Here is a 15,305-nt window from a genome sequence, read left to right on the forward strand (position 1 = left end):
ACAGATATATCCTCTGTTCGATCCTCCTTGTAAGTTTACCAGTTGAGTAGACACCGTCAAGTAGAGTGGATATTCTACTGTGTTATTGTTCGACCAGAGCACTCTATGTCATATATTTCTGCTGCAGACTGTGAGTTGTTTTGGGCAAGATAAAAATAGAAAAGTATTTTTTTCCCCACAAAGACCTTGACACTGTTTCCTGGCTAATGTTAGCTATCAGAAGTGACTAACCCTTAGAAGTGTGTTACGAATCATGTGCATATCAGTGACAAATAATTGAATTAATAAATAGTTAATTCATTTTCATTTCAGCGCCCCATGATGAGTCAACATATGTTATGTAATTATGAAGGAACTTTATGAATTCATTTTCCACCTAGGACTTTGAAGTGAATAACAACACAATATATGCCAAAGGGTATTTTTTAAGTAAATGCAATTACAACTTGGTTCTTTTTTGTGTCATATAGTTCTGTACTATAAACAGTAGTAGGCCCTGTAGCTATGATTAACCCTGTGTTGTCCTGACCAGTCTTTTTATGGGGAAGATTATATTATTTCAGATCCAGTGTCTCTCTGCTCATCCCATAGCACATTTAGCTGGACTCACTCTATGAACTGACTTCAGATCATTAACGTGACTGTGAAACCAGAGAATCAATGTACTGGAGTGACTGAAAACGAAATGGTGATCAATAATCTTCTCCTGTCATACCGAACATCCAACGCACGTTTATCAGGGTAGATGGCAAACTGTGTGTTGTCTAAGTATTGGAATAAATGTTTGCAATTTATATTGATGAAATCATTTCAACTGGAGTAGACTTGATATCATTTATCTATTTAATTCTTCTATCAGCTCTTCCTCAATTGTTTCCTCTATCAGGCTATCACTTTAGATTCAGTTTTTAGGAGAGTGCTTGAACTGAAGAAGCTCTGGGCATCTGCCTCAAGAGAACTGTGGAGATGTCTGATCTCTGTGTTGGACCTCATGAAAGGCTAGCTTCGTGTCTCGTTCCAAAAGAAGACACTCCCAGGCGCGTCACAGAGATCCCTGTTTTTATGGTTATTACAGAACCAATACAATCAAGCTGTCTCGTTCTCTCCTAAGAAATGCAAAGCTGCCCTTTTTATCAAAGTTCAAAAGAGCAATAATAATTTCACAGTTTGATGCGGCTCTCTTTCTCTCTCCCCCCGTCTCCAATCTTCCTCAGATGTTCTAACCTCTCTCTCTCTCTCTCTCTGTTTCTCTCTCTCTGTCTCTCCCTCCTCTTTTCTCTCTCTCCCTCTCTCTGAACCGAACCACCCACTGCTTTCACTCACTATGTATAAGAAGGCGTACTTGTAAGCATTGCCATGTATAATCACCATCATTGGCTCCTAAGTAGGTCAGTGAATTGACCTAAATGGAAGGTTCCAGCACTCACAGGGAAAGCTTATCTTGGTAAGGATGAGGAGGAGAAAACCAACACAGCACACAATCAACTGTATGGTTTCTGCCAACCGAGCCATGTGTAAACTAATCAAGCATCACACCACTCACAAACACATAGAAGGGCACACTTCTCTCTCTCGCGCTCTCTCTCTCTCTCTCTCTCTCTCTCTCTCTCTCTCTCTCTCTCTCTCTGTCTCTCTCTCTCTCACACACACACACACACTACCTATCTAACACACAGGCACTCTCTCTCATACACACACACACAATCACACATACTCTCTCACACAAACACACACTCTCTCCCACACACAGGTGCACACACACACACACAGGTGAGCACTCTCTCACACACACACACACACACACACATACGAGACAAGGAATCACCATCAGAAACACCTTGGCTGTGTCTGGTTAGAGCGGCAGCCGTGTTCGGGTCACAGTGCCATCCCCCATGTTAGCTAACGCTGAGGAGAAGTGTCCAGGGTTGGTGATGTAAGAACAGTTGGTCTTTCTGGGTCTTCTGCAGTGAGGCATGCCTGTCAGGGTCAGTTCAGCCGAGTGGAAAGTGGATACCTGGGTGCTGGCTGGGAGGGAACTGTAACAGGAGTGGTGTGGTGTGAAAGACAACACCTGACCCGGCAAGGCCAAGGATGTCATCTCAGCTTGAGTCTCTGTGATGAGAGAAAACCCAGGCATGAACTCATTGGACGCATCTGGCAATGGTATACTTGGCAGCTGGAGTAGGGGTTCATTTCTGAAAACAGTTATGTACTGTATAATCGTTTTATAAATACTTGAGATTGTGTTAGTAAGACTTTCATGATTGGATTAGGAAGGGTTTATCATATATTTAACATATGTCACCATAAGCCTTTTGGTCTATACCAGTCTTGAGGTTTTAGCAATGCAAACTGATCTATGTTTTATTTGATGCTTACCTTCATGGTTGGTTTATTGATGCTCGTAGCAACAGTGTTACAGTAAATCTTCTGCAACACCCACCCCCTCAGTTCAATGTAGGTCAAAGAGAAAGAGGGTAATGCACATTTAAATAATTTGTCCAGTTTCTCCATCTTTATGAATGAGATAGCTTGCTTGGTATTTTGAATATGTACTCTTGAATTATGAATTCAAACATTTTAAATAATTTACCCTTCACTCCGTTAAGAGTAGACCGTAGAAATGCTGGTAATAGTATAAATATTGGCTTTGAACTGCTCCAATGTTATGTTACCACCTAATTATTTTCTAGAATTATCAGGGCATGTGATCTAAGAAAAAAAAACATCACTAAGCAGTTTGTGCAAAGACAAGAACGGTCTCAACAATCTATTCAAATCACAGTGGATAGCAGAGTATTAGTGACTTGTTCAGTTGAACTCCTTCACACACATCCCTCTTGTCGCTCTGACAGTGTTTACAGTAGCCTACAGTACAGTGTAGCTCAACCCAGGGATGAGCAACACATTAGCAGCCAACAGAGCCTCGTGTTACCGTCGTGACAAGGTTGTCACAGCAATTAGAACTCTGCCTGGAGGCCGGATGTCTTCCTGAGGACGGGCCATCTCTTGCAAAGGTGCCTCCACACGAAAAAACGACCACATCTATGACGCAAGCACCTTTGTTTTCCAGTCAACGGACAGCCAATTAGGCTGGGTGTGTTCTAGACAAGGCTCAAGGGGGGCCTCGGGAGAACGTAAAAAAGAACATCTTCAAAGCTGTCGACGACTCACAACCTCTGCGCTCCTTTAGAGTCAAGGTGAGGATACTGTTAGTGAGGTAACCAAGGGAAGAGCGAACAGGGACAGCGGTAAAACGACGGTCTCATACAGACTGCAGTTAAAGTCAGACAGCGGCACCTCTCAGTCTCCTTCACGCATTATCGGATGACCTTCTTGGGCCGTCTAATGGAACGCCTCAATTACAGTATACGGCGCAGTCCTCTCTGGTCAGTGTCACATATTGTGATTTAAAATAAGGCTGCCGATTTTCACGGCGCCTAAATGGCTGCTGTCGACGGGGAAAAGGGCAAGGCACATTTTGACCCTCTGACATGTCTGGGACTCAACGGCCCATTAAAAACAAGAATGAGTTGACCGAAGGTTCCAACTGAATCACACGAAACAAAAAAAAACACACAAAAAAACAGGAAGATGATATCTGTCTACCCCAGTATCCCATTACAGTACAGAAAAGTGCAAAGCGGTACGGTGTAGGTTAGGAATAGCTATGGACAGATGGCTTCTTCACAGTGGGCTTGTCTAAGGGTCTCCCCGAGCTTCGGCATTGGTGCCCGCTGAACCATCAACGCTGGGCTAATGCATCCGACGCCAAATGTTTCCATCGAAGGAAATGATTTGCCCTTTGAACTGCATTTACTGTACTGTGCGTACAATTACACTCTCCGCTTCAGCAACTTTCAGCTCTTGTACGGCTGGGCGGACTGTGTTGTTTACTGGGGTTGAATGAAGGATTGGACACTTTCAGCGCCCTCTCTAAGCTATGAACACACCACTCTGACACTGAGCACCCGATCTACATATTGTGTTCCCCGTCTGTTCCAACGCAGCCTGTTCAAGTGTGTGCAGCTCCTTCAACGGGACACGACTGTAATGGTGCACATGATGTGATGAACAGTGGGATCACAGAGATAGATACAGTGAGATTTTTACACAGAGAACAGACCGTGCACAGATCATACTTATTGTTTTGTCTTTTGTTAGTTTTTTTTATGCTGTGATGTCATTATAAGGCTGTGCCTGATCAGATGGGACAGGGACCAGGCACAAGGGAGGGGGGCTAGGAGGATGAACAGGTTGACGGAAGGCTATTCTTATTACCCGTCATATCAATGTGGAGCCATGGCTAACGTGAGACTGCCCTTTGAGACGCCCAGATGCAGTGCATCCACTTGAGTTCATCAGACTGTTGACCCGTTCGTGCGTCAGGTGGTGGACAGGGTTTGGATATTCGTTGTTTTCTAATGGTTTCTAAAGTCAAACGGAAACGTCCGAAGACTGTATAGCCTACTTCAGTGTTTCTCAAATGGGGGTGCTTGTGCCCGTAGGGGTACGCAGAGGTACTACATAGGGTACTTGAGAGAAAGTGGAAAATAAAATAACACAGGAATAAATCATGAAAATATTGGTGTAAATGTTGTTTTTATACAATATAAAAATGGGTACACAGGGTTCTTGGATTCAGAAATAAGGATAAGGGGGGTACTGGCAGAAAAGTTTGAGGACCACTGGCAGACCCTATGTTTTGAAATCATTGCAGCCGTGAAGAGCTGATGTTTTCGGAACAAGTCTGCCTGTCCTCTGGAGGGGTACTTTGCCAAACACTGACATCCGCATTTTCTTTTTCAATTATCACCATCATCCACTCTCCAGAACTTCTAGAAGAAGATAAAGCCTTGAATGTGTCCATGGCAACAGTAGAATTGCCACTCTGAAGACTAGGGTTGGTCTATCAACAACTGACAAGCCCTTAACCTTCTGACCATGGTGGGTATGAATTTTAGGCGTACACCACAGTACATTTTCGACACAAGTTCAATCATCTCAAATTCGAGCTTGTCCGAATGATGTTAATTCATTATTGTTTAATGTTGTTTGCTGAACTGGTGAACTCTAACACTGTTTTCAAGATGATAGACGAAGATAAATAATATAGAAGTTAACACGCACGATTGTGATTTAGTTCAGTGAATAGAAAGGCTTTCCTCTCATGTTCTACTCCTGTAGACATCCAAGCAGCTGTGTGTGCCCTACTTTTGTGACCAACACCTTCAAAGAAGAATTAAGTGGGGGTGTAGTGTGCCCATGTGTGGGAGGACGATTATCCTAATTACTAACTGTCAGTGAGTTAACTTCCTGTATTTGCAACCCAACATGCATAAACTGTACTGCACAGACATTCAGAGGAAACTAGCCTGATAGCAAGGCTAAATCATCGAATCGCAATTTCAAAGGTTACATTTGACAATTCCAGGATTCACCGCATGTGTGTTTCCCTTTTTTTAATTTCTCTCTCACACTCTCTTCCTCTCTGTCATTCAGAAGAACCCCCCCACCCCCACCCCCTTACTGAGTGGCCTAGTTTTACAGCACCAGGGTGAATGGCTGGTTAGTGTCTCCCCAGAGTTCTTCCCGGCACAGTTTCATTAACATGTATGGGAGCTTTAAGAACTCCTGAAACCTCCTCGGGAACAGCAGACTCATTCATGGAATATTCAGCACAGTTTGGAGAGGCTCTGTCAGTGAGAAGTTCCTCCTGTAGCAGTACAAGTGGAGGCTTGCAGTAGGACTAGGTAGAACCTTGCTACACTCCTGTGTGTGTGTGTGCGTGTGTGTGTGTGTGTTTGTGTGTGCGTGTGAGTGTGTGTGCGTGCGTGCGTGCGTGTGTGTGTGTGTGTGTGTGTGTGAGAGTGGAGGCTTGCAGTAGGACTAGGTAGCAGAAGTCTTCTAACTTTTGTCTGATATCTCGGCTCCACAAAATATATTATGGATATTCACTTTAGCTTTAGCAGTGAAAAACACATTCCAGAATCCATTTATTTATTCATAAATTAATGTATGTATTTATTTATTTATTTATTTGCTAACCAGAAACACAGAATATGCATATTTCATAATGGTCCCCAGCACATTGTCGAGAGTATAAGCGAACCGCTTTTGAAACGATTGAAAAAGGGGACTGAAAAGGGAAGAAGGAACACAGTACAATGCTAACATGGTTGTTTCACATGCTTTCGAATGAGAGAAGACATCGTTAAAACATTAAACACGCTTTCGCCTCCAGTGGTTTGTTGTGCTTCGCGGGTGAAGGAATCCCCAGCCATTTCAACTTTTGGAGTTGTTGTGTTGTCCTTGTACTTTTTGTTTTTGAAAGTGTCGTTTTTGACTCTCACTCTAACCCAGTTTGTCAGCCAACTGGAATGGTATAAATTTCAAAGAAAACATTTATGTGAAGTTTTTGCTTCTGTTCCCAAGACGTCGATAGCTTTGAGGCAGGTTTGTGTGTACGCGAGTGTGTGTGTGTGTTTTGGGAGAGGGGGCATTATTTTACATACATCTTTTTTGAGGACGCTTTGGGGATGTGATATTTCAGCTGTAGAACCCACCTACATTTACATTTAGTCATTTAGCAGACGCTCTGATCCAGAGCGACTTACAGTAAGTACAGGAACATTCTCCCCGAGGTAAGTAGGGTGAAGTTCCTCGCCCAAGGACACAGCGTCATTTGACACGGCCGGGATTCGAACTGGCAACCTTCAGATTACAAGGCCGATTCCCTTACCGCTCAGCCACCTGACTCTGTTGTGACTGTTCACCTTTATCTTCATCCATACCTACCAAAGCATGACACGGCAAGCATGTCCGTCATCAGCAGCAGTGGACGACTACTACTAGACAACACCGATCACAGTGTCACACGTATTCCAGGAAAAGTGTCTCCTGAGCAACCATGAGTATTTTATGAATGGCTGCCTAGATAAAGGTTAGCGGGCAAGTCGCATCCTCTACAATTACGCTCCCGGCGCTTCCCAGAAAACCCAAAATAGCCCATCAAGCTGAAGAACCGAAGTTCACACGTTTGACAAGTGACCCCGGTGACCTGTCCCACACGCCGCACACACACACACACACACACACACACACATTCACACACACCTTCTGTATTAAACTAGTGTTCACACAATTGCCGTGAAAGCCATTTTCGGACAAAGTCTTCCTAGCATCCAAAGAGCCCTTTATGTGTCCCTCCGCCCCTCTTACAGAGACCCCCACCCTGACAGACAACGTATATCAAAATGATTGCCAAGTCAAGCTGCAAGACACTTGGAAATGTATAAAAAGCTGTGATCACATTTATTTTCCTGAAGTCAATATGGAGGCACAACGTGACATTTAAATCACCTCAAGGTACAGATGCCACTGTGAGCCTTCAGTAAATCAAAGTGACACTTTCAGATGTGCACTCGCGTGAGTGCCTCTAGTTTACATGCAGCATATAGAATATGTATGGGGGGGGCAAGCAGTGTGTGTGTTTGTGTGTGTTTGTGTGTGTGTGTGTGTGAAAGAGAGAGAGAGAGAGAGAGAGAGAGAGAGAGAGAGAGAGAGAGAGAGAGAGAGAGAGAGAGAGAGAGAGAGAGAGAGAGAGAGAGAGAGAGAAAGAAATACCAGACAGCCTTTCTTTAATAAATTTGAAACCCTTGTACCATCGTTCACCACACTGTCTGATGATGAAAAGATGAAAGTACTCTTAGGGGAGGGACACACAGTCTCCCTATCTGGACGATCTCTTAAAGAGTGCCATGAAATGAGGGAAAACCTGAGTGTACCGTAACCAGCCTTAACATTTTACCTTCTATTTATTATATGTATTGTCCATTTCACTATTTACGATTCACTTTAGTTATCTTTGTTTTGATTTTGTTTTGATCTAGTTTTGATTTTGTTGTCACTGTGTCTTACAAATGATTATTTGTTGATGTATAGTTATCTGTTATTGTGCCTCTAGCTTTGGAAATACGGTTGTAGTGACTGTCATGCTAATAGCTGAATTGAATTGAAAGAGAGAGAGAGAAAGAGAGAGACAGAGGGAGAGGAGAAAGAGAGAGATAGAAGAGAAAGAGAGATGGCGATGGTGGACACTGCCTTTCATCGGCGGGCGTGAATAATCACCATGACAACCACACCTGCTGAATAACGTCCAAAGTGCTGCTAAGTGCAGCTGTCAGTTTTGCTCCCTCACTCAACCTGCTCTCTCCCTCAGCCTGGATCCTGAAAGCAGGCGCTCTCAGCTTAGCTGCTCTACACGAGGACATCAAGACGATTCTGTGGAAGTGTCTGAATGTTTATGTGTATAATATGAATGAGTGGGTGTGTCTGTGCGTATGTGTGTGTGTGTGTGTGTGTGTGTGTATAGGCACGCAGGCTTGTGTGCGTGCGTGTGTGCCTCCAGATTTGCAATTCTCAGACGTGCTGTATAGGCAATACCGATGATCAAATTGAACAGTGTCTCCTAACACAGCAATAGAAGGGACTGGAAAGCTACCATACATAGAATATTCAATATTCCAGGGGTAGACATTCGCGCACACATACACACACACACACACACACGTACACACACAATGTACACAAACACAGACGTTTCATTGTCAAAGAAATACCTAGAGTATAGGGCAAGCTAAGTCTTCAAGCTGACTTGGTGAGTTATTGCTTTTGACAGGGATCTACTGAAGACCTTGAAGGATTTCAAGACTGAGTTCACAACATGTTGTTCTTCACAGACTTCTACTAGATTTCCATTCTTCAAAGACCTCCAGTAAAATGATGAAAGGGCCTTCTGACAATTGTCGCTCTGAGAAATGCACGCAGACTCAAATACACAGACACGTACAGAAATACACATGTACACACTCGCACGTGCACACTCACACGCACACACGCGCGTGTCTTATTAAAGTTAGACGCAGCAGGAGGTAAGAGAAATGGTCTGACTCGGCATTTGGTTCTGATGCACCAGGCTGGAGACATCTCTCTCTCTCTCTCTCTCTCTCTCTCTCTCTCTCTCTCTCTCTCTCTCTCTCTCTCTCTCTCTCTCCTCTCTCTCTCTCTCTCTCTCTCTCTCTCTCTCTGTGTCTCTCTCACTATCTCTTTCTCTCTCTCTCTCTCTCTCTCTTTACCCCATCTCTCTTTCCCTCTCTTTCTGTGGATCTCTTTAATGCTTATTCTCTCCCTCTCTCTCTCTCTCTCTCTCTCTCTCTCTCTCTCTCTCTCTCTTCTTTCCATTCTCTCACGTTCTCTCTCTCTCTCCCCAATTCAGCTTCGTCAGTCACTCTACAAGGGTGTGACTCACAGTTCACTTGACAGTATTCTATATCTACTACGACAACGTAACTTGATCTGTGTCCCTCTTCTCTCCTCGCTGTGGCTTTGGGATATGAGCAGCTGCATCCGTTTGGATTTACTGCCATCTGTCGGACGCAAAGGGCCACCGCGGCGCCACTAGGCTCTTTCCCGTCAAACGGCATTCCTTGTCCTCTCGGCTTCAACCTTTCAGTTCCTTTTTTTGTCGGATGAACGTAAACAACAGCTTTGCTTTGAGTATATTTACGGAGGCGGGGGGGAGGGTTAAGGGGGGGGGGGGTCATCCTGGACTGCTGAGATGGAGGACGGAGCTACACACACATCCCAGCCAAGGAATTCTTTAGAGGGGTTGCCAGCGAGCCAGTCCCCTTCCACCCAGCCACAATGATTAGTCTGTGGCCAGGACTGGATTCCTCCACACACGCACACAGTCCCACACACACGCCCACCGCCATGCACACACTCACACACACACGCACACACACCTACACACAGACACCTATGTATACATAAACACTTAACACACACACACACACACACACACACTGACACATCTCCCCTCTCATCTCTCAGTGTGATAAAACCTGATGATTAAAAAAGGCTCAAGGCAGATCTTTGACCGGTATTAAACAATGATTAAACCATGATGAAGTTCGCTTACAGTGCAACACACGTCACATCTTTAAGGCTGGGGGATTTCCAGTTGCAGAGTTAGCCTTTTATCCACCTTATCTCTCTCTGGGACATTGAGAGACTTATTTGGCTCCACCCAGTCCCATTGACGCCACCGGATCAGTCACCTAGGAGCTCACCGCAACACGAATCAAACACACTGGAATGACAATCGAACACTGATCCGTACAGCTGTCCTAGATCTGCGCCACGTAACGGCGGACCGAGGTCACTGCACCGCACTTCCCAAACGGCTCCTCTCCCGCCGCTTTGGAGCCGCTGCCATAGCAACAGGGCATGAGCTAATCCCGGCCGATGACGTGGCTCGTCCTGTTTTGTCTGCGACGGACAACTTTAGGTCCAGCGTCGCACACCATAAACCTAAACCCCCCCCGCCCCCCCACCCCCCAGTCTCCACTCCCCCTCTCATCACACCTGCCCCCCCAACCAGGGTGCCTCTGAATCTGCCAACTCCAGCTTGGGTCGCCCATCTTTTCCTCGCTACCCTGGGACAGCGTTAGAAGGCTCTCTGCCATCCATCGCATGGATTCTTCTATTGACCGTTGTACTGTGACAAACGATCTCGATGAGCCCCTAGACGGTGTGATTGCGTAATGAAACTTCCCGTCCGACATCCACGTTCTTCTGCGTGACGGGGATGTGGGAAGGTGGGGGGTGAACTTCCTGGTTTGTGAACCAGGAAGTCAGAGGATCCTACCTTTCAGATGAAGGATGTGGAACTAGCAGGGCAATAAGAGGACGTAGCAGGACAGTTACTGACAACGGAGACTGTGACACACACACGCACACATACACCCAACCACAGGTACGGTGTGTGAAACGGGGTGAGAAACGTGTTTTTCTGTGAACACACTGATGCTGCAGTGACAGTGTTGGGGAAACAGCCACTAGTCACATTGTGCCTGGCTCCACATTCTTCTCTATGTAGGTCAAGTGAGCTGACTGCTAACTTCACTTGCACGTTGGTGGAGGAGGACGTCACGGCGTGATTATAATCCGTATTTACAGGTCAATGTGTTTGCAGCATTTCTGCCCCGCAGGGATGTTCCACGGAATGATGTTGCGCTTTGAAATTTGACAGGAGTTATAGTAGAGACATAACTCATTTAGTCATTTAGCAGACGCTCTTATCCAGAGCGACTGCTACTCGTTGTTGAATTGCACAGTTGTGTGTAATGACAAAGTATGACCCATTGTGGGCGCCGTTGAGCCTGTTTCCCAGTGAGCCGTCTCTCTGTGGCTACACGGTGGAGGAAAACAGAGCCACACTACGTAATAACACTGAAGAGCTCACAGGAGAACACCTCTGTCAAGAACCTTACTACACTCGTGTGTGTGTGTGTGTGTGTGTGTGCGTGTGTGTGTGCGTGCGTGTGTGTGTGCGTGTGTGTGTGTGTGCGTGTGTGTGTGAGAGTGGGGGCTGCATGTGGGTGGCAATTTAAGCCTGTGTGCATGTGTGTTTGCAGTTGTTTGTGTATGCGCGTGTGTGTGTGTGTGTGTGTGTGTGGACATGTTACGTGGGAGGGAATGTGAGCCAGAGTGCGTGTGTGTGCATGTATGCATTTGTGTGCGTGTGTGTGTGCGTGCGTGTGTTAGTGGGGGGCTGCATGTGGGAGGGAATGTTAGGCTGTGTTCATGTGTGCGTGTGGGTTGGAGATTGGATTGGCATTTGGGGCTATGGAGACCAAACCTGGATGTTGTTGTGATACCAAACATCAACACAAACAGAAAGGTCTTCTGTGCATGTCTCAACTATGGTTATAATTAGGGTTATTTTTCTGCCTCCATTTCTGCTCAGGTGTATTTTTGTACCGTAAAAGACATGATCTTTATAGAATTGGATTAACCTGGTTGACCAGAATCCAGCTATCTGAAGTACAGTAACAAAGTCCAATACAACAAGCGACAAGAGTGCGGACCAGAATGGGAGGATGAATATGAAGAACGAAAGGAAACAGAAGAGAGAAAAATAGCAGAGCAGAATGAAGTCAGTGTGACTTGGCTGTGTCTGGTGTGTGTGTGTATGTGTGTGTGTGTGTGTGTGTGTTTCACAGTTGGTCCAGTTGTCAGCTGCCCCTCTCTGTGTGTTCCTGTAGAGGAAGTGGCAGACCAATACACAGATGACCAATCTGGACCTCCTGTCGCTCCCACCAGACCAGCTCTGGTGTCCCCAGGCTGCTGCACACCACAACCCCCAGTTATCTCTCTCTCTCTCTCTCTCTCTCTCTCTCTCTCTCTCTCTCTCATCTCTCTCTCTCTCTCTCTCTCTCTCTCTCTCTGTCTGTCTCGATCTGTCCGTCTCTCTCTCTCTCTATCTGTCTCGATCTGTCTCTCTCTCTCCCTCTCTCTCATTCTCACTCTGTCTCTCTCTGTTTCATCACCTGCACCTCCCATCAGTTCATTTTAGTGTCCGCTTTCTTTTCACAGGGCAACAGTCACGTGCTCCCTCCAATTGAAAGTAGTCGGGCCTTGAATGCTTACTCCTTGTTCTCTTTGAATAGGACACGTGTTTCCTTGAGACGGAATGTATTACACGAAAGCTATTTCAGTCAGCTGATGTTAACTGGCTATCTATGTGGTTGAAGTCAGCACAGCGCGCTAGCGCAGCAGCAAATCAAAACCACAGCAGGACGAGGCATGTTGTGGCTCGTGGCCACAACAGGTGGGTGACAAACAATCCCAATCTTCCTGTCAGACGCGACCTTGAGGCATTTTCCTCAAAAGATTCTTCCTGGACTTTTCCAAAAACAGGAAATGATGTCAGCTCACTACACGGCACACAGACGTGATGAAAAAAATGGAAGTAAAAACTATTGGACTAAATCTTTTGCTACAGTCCCTCCTTCCATTCCAAGTTTATAACATTGCAGTAAAACTGTGCACTGGTTGGCTGAGTTGTAACCAGGGGTGATTCTCTCTCTCTCTCCACTCTCTTTCTCTCTATCCCTCCCTCTCTCCCTCTCTCTCTCCGCAACAGAATGTGAGTGGGAAGCTCCAAACGAGCCCGCAGCCCTCCTCAGTGGGTCCAGGCTGAGCAGAGATGAGCTCACCACAGATTCCGCATCCATTTCCATTCATTAGCGAGCTGATAGGGAATGGGGAGCGCTGGTGAGGGAGGGAGGGAGGGAGGGAGAGTGGGGGGGGGGGGATTGACAGTTTGGGGAGTTGAGCAGGCGGAGGAGGAGGAGCGGAGCGAGCTGTGGGACGGCCTCTGTTCCCGTCTCCTTGCCTTTAGCCGTCTCTCTGCTGTCGGCCTAATGACCGGGCTGTCTGTCTGCCTGCTGTCCTCCCAGCCTGTGTACCTGCGCACCTGTCTGCCCATCTGTCAGCCAGCCGGTCTATCTGTCTGTCTTCCTGACGGCCTGTCTTTCTGCCTTCCTTTACCTCCCTCCCTCCCTCCCTGCCTGCCTGTCTGCCTGCCTGCCTGCCTGCCTGTCTTTCTGTCTGTCTGTCTGTCTGTCTGTCTGTCTGTCTGCCTGTCTGCCTGTCTCTCTATCCCCCTGGTTGGATGAAGCAAACTATCAGAGTCTTCTTCTGTTACTGTGAGTTATGTCTCCGAGGTATGTGTGGCCCTGGTGACAGATTGGTCAACACTGACCTGTTTTTCCCTCGGCCGTGAGGTCATCGCACGCGCTCGCCTTCACCCTCCGAGGTCTGTAAACAAGCCGTGTGTCATGTGCCCTAACTGGGCCCGACCTGCCTTTGGTCAGAAGGACCCTGTCGGCATCTAGCATTGCTTCAAATCTTTATGATTTAAAAACGGAAGTCTTTGACATTGCAAAAGTGATTTGATTTGACTTTTGGGACTTCAAGCCATTTTGTCATGAGAGAGACGCCGAGCACCGGCCTCCATCTCTCTCCTGTGAGCTATCGGTGTTTAAAGCTCCGCTTCTATGTCGTCCCGGTGCCGGCTATCTTTAGACCGGGGAGCTCTCTCTCTGCTACACAGTTGGCGATTGGGTTCAGCTGGTTGCCATGGATACACATGTTCCGTACCTCCATGGCGCAGTGTGAAGTATGTAGGCACGATGGGACGGCTCTGCTGATCACGAGTCGCGTGAACACAAGCGAGACTGAGACCTGTCGGGGTGTACGGCGCGGCGCGCGCCGCTTGACGTGTGCGACGGTACCAAACGTCACGCGAGCCCAAATGAATGCGTGGGTGCGCCTTTGGCGTTTCACTTTACAACGCGTATCAGCCTCGTCTCAAGCTAGGTGAACGTAAAGCCAGAAATGTTGGCTTCACAGGACAGCATTAGGGGTTAGGAAGAACAACCTGCCAACTTATCTGGTGGATCAACCCACATACCGCAGCCAGCATGGAACCAGGTCAGCGTAGGTGTACTGGGTCAGAGGACTGGGTCAACTGATAATACCAGGAGATGAACCGGAGATCCAGCAGCATTTGGCTGTTGGCTTGGAAAGTATCTGAGATTGGGAGGTTTATCGTAGTCATTTTAAATGACAATAGACATGCACACACACACACACACACACACACACATACAGACAGGGACTACTAATGGGCCATCCTCACTTTGACTGCCTAGGTCTTTGGAGCTAATTTTAGAGAGAGGTAATTCACTAATTGTGTGTTAGCGCTGATGGCTGTGCATGTCCGTCACTGGCGGGGACAGCTGATCACACAGACACACAAACACGTATACTTTAGTCAAACACGCACACTCAGAGCTTTGACAATATAGGTGTGTGTGTTTGTGTGTGGGTGTGTGTGCGTGTGTGTGTATGCGTGTGTGTGTGTGTGTGCATGTGGGTAGATGTGTGTGTGTGGGGGTGGATGTGTGTGTGTGTGGTTGTGGGGGTGTGTAAAAAGCCATTGTTTTGGCAGTCCACTGCTGCACGCACATGGCTGAGCAGCTCATCTTCGACAGACTCATGGGAAGCTGAGGGGGTTGTTTCTCAGATAGAGAGAGAGAGAGAGAGAGAGAGAGAGAGAGAGAGAGAGAGAGGAGAGAGAGAGAGAGAGAGAGAGAGAGAGAGAGAGGGAGGGAGAGAGAGAGAGAGAGAGAGAGAGAGAGAGAGAGAGAGAGAGAGAGAGAGAGCAGAGAGAGAGAGAGAGAGAGAGGGAGAGGGAGAGGGAGAGGGAGAGGGAGAGGGAGAGGGAGAGATAGAGAGAGAGGAGAGAGAGAGAGAGAGAGAGAGAGAGAGAGAGAGAGAGAGAGAGAGAGAGAGAGAGAGAGAGAGAGAGAGAAAGGAAGAAGGGAGGGAGCAGAGCAACAGAGAGCGAGAGAGTATTGAAAGCGAGAGGGCAGTCAGCCAGTCAGAGCTAA

Source organism: Osmerus mordax, chromosome 15 (assembly GCF_038355195.1).
Source record: "Osmerus mordax isolate fOsmMor3 chromosome 15, fOsmMor3.pri, whole genome shotgun sequence".
In the NCBI taxonomy this organism is placed as follows: domain Eukaryota; kingdom Metazoa; phylum Chordata; class Actinopteri; order Osmeriformes; family Osmeridae; genus Osmerus; species Osmerus mordax.